This window comes from Bos indicus x Bos taurus, chromosome 12 (assembly GCF_003369695.1).
Source record: "Bos indicus x Bos taurus breed Angus x Brahman F1 hybrid chromosome 12, Bos_hybrid_MaternalHap_v2.0, whole genome shotgun sequence".
In the NCBI taxonomy this organism is placed as follows: Eukaryota; Metazoa; Chordata; class Mammalia; order Artiodactyla; family Bovidae; genus Bos; species Bos indicus x Bos taurus.
The window spans coordinates 29,909,192-29,917,016 of NC_040087.1; the positions used below are offsets into that span (position 1 = coordinate 29,909,192).

At 47.4% G+C, this 7,825-nt stretch overlaps 1 non-coding gene across 1 annotated transcript; it reads left to right on the forward strand.

The window, feature by feature from the left end:
• The first annotated feature begins 370 nt into the window (after window positions 1–370).
• Window positions 371–444, forward strand: TRNAN-GUU. The gene has a single exon. It is a non-coding gene; the product is annotated as a tRNA-Asn (tRNA).
• The last annotated feature ends 7,381 nt before the right edge of the window (window positions 445–7,825 follow it).

Here is a 7,825-nt window from a genome sequence, read left to right on the forward strand (position 1 = left end):
GCGCCCTGTCGCCGGGGTCGCGGTCACGGTCACCGCGCGCGGCCGCCACCTTCCCGCGCGAACAGGGAGAGGGAAGGGGGCGCAGCCGACCCCCGAGTCGCCGGGGCGGGGCCGGCTCCGATTCCGGGGGGCGGGGCCAGATGCAGGGGGCGGGGCCATGGCCGGCTCCGGGGGGCGGGGTCTGCGGGCGGCGCCCTGCCCCCCGAGGAGCCCCCGCGGCTCCGCCCGAATGTCCGCCTGCCGCCCGGCTCCTCCCGCCGCCTCCTCGGCGCGCTTCTCCGAGGTGCCCGCGAGGCAACGCCCCGGGCAGCTAGGGAGCCTCTGCGGCCGCGGAAATCTGTACACACCGCAGCGCAGCCCCGATAGCTCGGTCTCTGTGGCGCAATCGGTTAGCGCGTTCGGCTGTTAACCGAAAGGTTGGTGGTTCGAGCCCACCCAGGGACGGTAGCGTTTTGTTTTTCCTCTATGGGAAAATTCATTTTAAAACGGCAACAGGGAGATTTTTTTAATGGAGCGATACTGCGACGCTTCTAGGACAAAGGAAGACGACGTCCAGTTAATGGTGTTCGGTGCCGGTGAATCCGGGAGCGACGCTGCTGCGGCGTGGTTTGCTCATTCTAGTTCAAACGAGTATGTGGGGGAAACGTGCACCCATGGTCCAGGAGACCTGCCCCACCTTGTTCATCAACAGCAGACACTGCAATGGCAAAAACAAACCCCAAACACGCAATTGCTCATTGGCAGGTGAATGAATAAATAACCATTGGTTTCTCTAGGAAAACCTGATACCAGCCGAAAGGCAAAGTGGTTATGCAATTTTGCCTTATGTGCAGCCAGAAAGATTGGAGGAGCCGTGCAGATGCAAACAGGCAAGAGGAGACATCTCAGACTGTGGAGGCACAATTCATCCCAAGCCACTGTGGGCTGAATTAAGCTGTGCTCTATCTAGCTTTTGGACCCAGGACTTCAATCTAGGCAAAAGGCCTTAACTGTTCACTTTGTTTAGACTCCCAGCAGAATTTTTCCTGAAATTAGAAAGTGTAGAGGTTCCTGTTAAAAAATCTCAAACGACGTGTTTTCAACTCATCGCACAGAAGACGCGAATATTTTTCAAGCAGATGATTAACACACGATTTCCTATTTTTTTCTGATTTTATTGAGAAGTAATTGACATTAACACTGTATACATACGATTTTCTATAAAGATAGGGAACCACATGACAATATGATAACATGAGGCTGTAATTCATTCCTGCCAAGACTGAGGTCACTTGGTGCTCAGTAGTTAGGTGCTTTTTCTCTGGGATGTACCTACCATGAATAGACTTTAGAGACCCAGAAGAAGGAACTGTTAAACTATCTCACTAGGGTGTCTCTTAGGGAATGCTTTGACAAATGCTGGCTGACAACTATTTATCAAGTTACTGTCGATGATAAAATATCCTCCACCGCCTTGTTAGGAGCCCTCAGGAAGAAGACACAACATTGCACTTTTGGTGGGATTCCAGACAGAATAACAGTAGCCCGTCCCCCCAACCCCTACCCCCGCCCCACCCAAATGTTCTTAGCTAGGAGCCTTTCTGAAGCTCCTGGAAATTCCAGACTTTCCATCTACACTTCAGGATAGCTTACAGTGGAAACAAGAGAATGGGGGGTGGAGGTGGAATTATGTCATAAGATCATTTACAGACTGTTCAAATTGAGTCTCACATTTCAAGATGAAGAAGCTGTAATATTTTGTTAACTGAAGTGACGGATCCTTCCACTTTGAAGCTGAGTATATTTACACTAGGCTCTAAGCTCCTTGAAGGAAGAGACCATATTAATGATCATTTTAGGATCCAGAGGATTCCCTTCACCCTGTTTCCGAATGAAACCTTTTAGAGGTTATAAGCACTTAACCAGGAGTTCTTTGAAAGGTCCAGTCTGCCTTACACCCTCTTCCTGGCCAGATGTCTGTCCATCTGCCCAGCGTGCCCTTCCCCATCTCTGCTTACTTGGGTCACATCTGCTGAGAAGCTACCCCTGGGGAAGCCTCCCCAACACTGCTTCCATTTGATATAGATGCCCGTCCTCCGCGATTCATCATAGCACCCTGCAACCAGGGAGTTACTTGTCCCCTAAAAGGGACTGTGATCTCTTGAGAGGAGGAACCATGCCTTTATTCACACTGCTCGCTCACCTAGCACAGGCCTGTCCCATGGCACACACTCAGGACCAGAGCCATCCCTGCCTTCCTGGGTATGTGGTTCACAGAGGCCAACAGTCACATAAAAATGCATATGACCAAGGGTCAGCATGAGGAACACAGAAAAATGTCCCCTGGCCCTGAAGAAAGAAGGCAACTTAGATGGGCTGAACTGTCTTCATGGAGGACTTGAAATGACCCTGAAAGATCTGGACAAGGCACAAGGCAGGGGAGGGACATTTTAGGCTGGGGAGATTTCAGGACAAGATGAGGGGGTGGGCGGGGGTTGTGGGTGGACTATGTGTACTTAGGGTTCAGTGAAAATGTTCTTAGCTTGCGAAAGGGCCCTGAAGACTGAGGGAAGAGGCTGGGCTTGACTCTGTAAAGGAGTCACTGTTAAAGGTTTCTGTTTTAGGACAGAAGGAAATCTATTTTTGGTGGCCAGGCTGACAATAGCATCAATAAGAAATAAGAGATCAGAGGACAGTTGAGACACACTTATATGTCAAAAGAGCAGCAGTGAGGCTCTGGGCTAAGGTGAGTAAAGGAAAGAAGGCATGGATGAATTCAAGGGAAGACTGGTTGAAACTTCGGGACAGAAACAGGAGGGAAGTGTGAGGGTGAAGGCCACATTTAAAGCTTGTTGTGTTCAGACCCTAAGTCATGTCTGACTCTTTGTGACTCCATGGACTGCAGCACACCACGCTTCCCTGTCCTTCACTATCTCTTTGAGTTTGCTCAGACTCATATCCATTGAGTCGGTGATGCCATCCAACCATCTCATCCTCTGTCATCCCCTTCTCCTCTTGCCTTCAATCTTTCCCAGCATCAGGGTCTTTTACAGTGAGTTGGTTCCTTGCATCAAGTGGCCAAAGTATTGGAGCTCCAGCTTCAGCATCAGTCCTTCCAATGAATATTCAAAGTTGATTTCCTTTAGGGTTAAAGCCTGAGGGACCCAGAAAAATGGTGATGCCTTTGCTTGATGTGGGACTTTGGAGGATTCTTAAAGAAAACTTGAAATTCAAAAAATTATAAATTGTCCATATTTTTAGCTTATCTAACCTGTGGTCAGTTCTCCACCATGGAGTTCATTGAGAACCTAGTCTCAGAAACAACCTTTTTTTTTTTTTTTAAGTTTAACTTCATTTTAAGTTAAACTTCATTTATTTAAGATGTGCTTCCCTGATGGCTCAGCTGGTAAAGAATCTGCCTGCAATGCAGGAGACCTGGGTTTGATCCCTGGGTTGGGAAGATCCCCTGGAGAAGGGAAAGGCCACCTGCTCCAGTATTCTGGCCTGGAGAATTCCATGGTCTGTGTAGTCCATGGGGTCACAAAGAGTCGGACACGGCTGAGCGACTTGCACTTTCATTTATTTAAGAGTTTCCAGCGAACCACTTGGGGTTTCACAGAGCCCTATGAAAATCTGAATGGGAAGCTAAAGCTCTTCTCCCCAGAATGTACACATTCACTGATAAATTTTTATGTACAGCGTCCAAGGGAGTCACAGAGCCTCTGGAGCAGGTTCTTGGCCCTGTTTTATATTTTATCCAATATGTATTCTAATTACTGATAAAAGTCATAAAGCATGTCAAATCCAAAGTGTTTAGATATGGAAAAGTTACTAAACTTAAGATTTTAAGATAACACAAAGAACTAGAAGAGTCTAATAGTATTGACAAGTCACAAAGAGAAGCCAGTTCCCTTTTTTTCCTTGCTGACAAATTAAGTACATTTGTAAAATTAGTAATAAAGGACTTGAGACAAAAAGAGCTGCCTGGAGGTTTTAACACTTAATGTTTTATTGTTGGGGCTTCCCAGATGGCTCAGGGGTAAAGAATCTGCCTGCCAATGCAGGAGATGCGGGTTCGATCCCAGGGTCAGGAAGATCCCCTGGAGGAGGGCATGGTGACCCACTCCAGTATTCTTGCCGGGGAAATTCCATGGACAGAGGAGCCTGGTGGGCTACCTACAGTCCATAGGGTCACAAAGAGTCGGACATGACTGAGCATGCATGCTCTATTGTTAACACTCTGGAACCACTGGACGTACTCTGTGAAGGGCTTTAATATACTGATGTTTTCAGGGTCCCTTCTGTAGGGATTTATACCATCATCAGATACCAATTTACATTTCTTTCCTTGGGAGTTAATGACTCCCAGCAAACTGTCGTATTTGCTATCATGAGTCACCCTCTCATAGGAATTGAGCCTTTTTTTTTTTTTTGCAGTAAAAACAAACCAAAAACTATTGTCTGTCAAAGATGACTCAAACTAGTTATTCTGAAACAAGTAAATCAAATACACACTTTAAAATAAGGAGATACTCAACTGCCTTAGTAATAAGCTGAAAAAGTAGAGCATAGATTATTATATGTACACGTTGAGTGTAATGATAGTTTGTGTTTAATTATCTAATATATTCACTTGTACTAGCACATATAGGCTGACCTGATAATTGGAATTCAGTATAGTACTAGTACAGAGGTGACAATCTGCAATGGATAAGAACTCAATATGGAATTAAAGATTTAAAGATAGAATTTTTCTATTAATGACCATCCACAGAGATGCTTTATGCTAACGACAAGGTCTGTATCCGTGGGACTCTAGATTACAACTCAAACATTTTGCCATCCTTCTGAATAGGCCTGGCTTATGTCATCTTGGGCTTTAAATATCAGGTGAGCTGTAGACACACTTGAACTTCTCAGCATATTTAGATCGTCTCTGCCTCCAAACCCAGTGGGAAGGTTATAATAGAGAAAACTGGCAAGAAGGGTGCTTGACCCAGCTATTAAGTGCCTGCAGTAACTAAACAGAAAACGCATTTTCATTTTGAGATTTGAAGTATTTCATAGGAGCCTCTTTTCTCCCAATGACCTCTTGCTTCTTGGTTACATTTAGTCTCCTGATTAAACTTCTCCAGTACCAGATTCCTTGTCACTTTGGCACTTGGCTGTTGTGAAGAAGTTATTTATATAAGTGCCTTTTGGGGGTCTGCTTTACTCAGAAATGTCCTGGTGTGCCTGTCAGCCACCTGTGTCTCTTCTGTGCTTCTTGAGGGAACATGGATGGGAGAAAGGGGGGTGAGGATCTCCTGGAGGCAAAAAGCAAGAGGGCCAGAAAGACAGTCTACCATTTAGATGCCTCTACCACCTACAGATAGCAACCCACTCCAGTATTCTTGCCTAGAAAATCCCATGGACGGAGGAGCCTGGTGTCCATGGGGTCGCAGAGTCAGACACAACTGAGGGACTTCACTTTCACTTCACTTTCACCACCTACAGAGACTATCCACACACCACCTTGGCCTCCTGGTTCCTATGTCTCCTCACTTGTCCTCAGCTCCTGACCCAACCTTGGCCTTGTACCTCCCTTGTCATCCTTCAGACCCTGTCATCACAGATCAGTGCACTGTGTCTGAAAGCTCAGGTTCAAGCATACCACTTTCTACCCAGCTTACTTCCTCCATGAGTCCCACTCCAGCATTCTCTGAACCCACCTCCAGTCCATGGAGGTCTGCCACCACTTTTTGAATGACCATCCCTTATCCCATGTCCCTCCTAACCCTCCCTCCTTATCCTTTACTATAATCATTTTCTTGCCTAAAACCTGAACTCCTTTCTCTTCTGTGTCGTTTGTCTGACAAAGCCTCTAACTTTAGCTAACTCTAACTTCCCATCTATTCTCAGTCCTGCACCCGAGCCGCACACATGGTTGGAGAAAAATAAACAACCATTTTAGCTGGTCTCAGTAGAGTTTACAACCGTAGACTTCTGGAGGGTTCTGAGCACTGCCTAGCGAGCCTACTGCATGGTCCTGTTCATTTAGCACTGGAGACTCAAATCTTTTTCCATCTTTGACTCTCTCTCCCCTCAGGCCCACAGCTTTTCCTTTCTTGAGAAAAGAATCACAAGACCCTCCTTATCCCCTAATCTTCAAATCTTCTGATGACAGTACCTATATACTTTGTTTTCCCTGGTACTAAAATGGATAAACTCTTCTAGCTCTTAGGGTCACACCCTCTTCTGGTCTTGGATCTCATCCCAGAGAAATCTGCTCCTGCAATTGTCCCTTCTCTCATTTACAACATCCATTTGTCTTTCTGGAACCCTTGGGCTCTCACTTAAACATGTGATAACATCTCCCATCTTAAAAACATGAAAAACCTTGACCTTGCATCATTCCCCTACCAGGTGTCAAGCAAATGGTCCAAAAGAATGGGATGTGTATCTGCCCTTTCTCACCGTCCCTTCTCGCTTGAACCCATTCACTCTTGTCCTCACAGCTGCACTGAACTGTCCTGGCTAAGTTACCAAGGGCGTCCCTGGTGCCGAGGCCAACGTCAAGTCTCGGTCTTCGTGTTTCTCTACTGCTCGGCGGCACCTGGCCAGTGGGCAGCCTTCCCCTGACAGCTCTTCCCTTGATTTTCAGGACACCACTCATCTGGTTTTCCTCTTAACTGCCCTCTTCTTTCCCCAGAGCTGTTTTAACTCCCTCAATGACCCCACCTGCCAGGTGGTGCTGGTGGTAAAGAACCTGCCTGCCAATGCAGCAGACCTAAGAGACGTGGGTTCAATCCCTGGGTTGGTTGGGAAGATCCCCTGGAGGAGGGCATGGCAACCCACTCCAGTATTCTTGCCTGGAGAATCCCATGGACAGAGGAGCCTGGGGGGCTGCAGTCCATAGGGTTGCAGAGTCGGACATGACTGAATCGACTTAGCAGGCACGCACTACATCATGGAATCAAATAGGATCCGTGCACTCGCCATTCTAGATGGGTCTCTCCAGCAGTCCCCTCTCGAGCCCCAGTGCTGTAGATCCACTTCCCTATTCTCCCCACTTGGAAGTCTAATAGGTATCTTACACTTAACGCATCCAATTTTATTTTTTTTAGCATCCAAAATCTTTTTAATAACAAAGTAGAGTCAGGGGTTGGAGAAGGAAACGGCAACCCACTCCAGTATTCTTGCCTGGAAAATCCCATGGATGGAGGAGACTGGTTGGCTGCAATCCATGGGGTCGCGAAGAGTCGGACACGACTGAGCGGCTTCACTTTCACTTTTCACTTTCATGCATTGGAGAAGGAAATGGCAATCCACTCCAGTGTTCTTGCCTGGAGACTCCCAGGGATGGGGGAGCCTGGTGGGCTGCTGTCTATGGGGTCGCACAGAGTTGGACACGACTGAAGCGTCTTAGCAGCAGCAGCAGCAGAGTCAAGGGTTAGTTCTTGTAGCCACGGTTGGCCTCTGGTGCACTCAAACTTCCCGCCCTTGGAGTGTACAAAGGGTTTGGTGTGGCTATGCAGGGTTCCTGAGGCCTTGCCGAAATGCCTGTACACCTCTCCCCGCCCTTGAGAAGACCAGAAAGGAGGACAGTGCCACAGCCCTTGGGGGGAGTCCAGGGCCAGCTGGTCGAAGGTGAGGATCTTGCTCCCTGGCCTTGATACGACTCCGGGTGCAGCTGCTCACTCACAGAGCATACACCTTGTTTGTGCACTTCCTGGATATGCGCATCAGTGATTATAGTTCCCACCATCACAGATGTTTTGCCTTCCCAGCTAGGAAACCCTATCTTCTGATCACCCAGGAAAGGGAACGCATCCAAAATTGAATAAATTCTTTCCTTTAAAGGTTT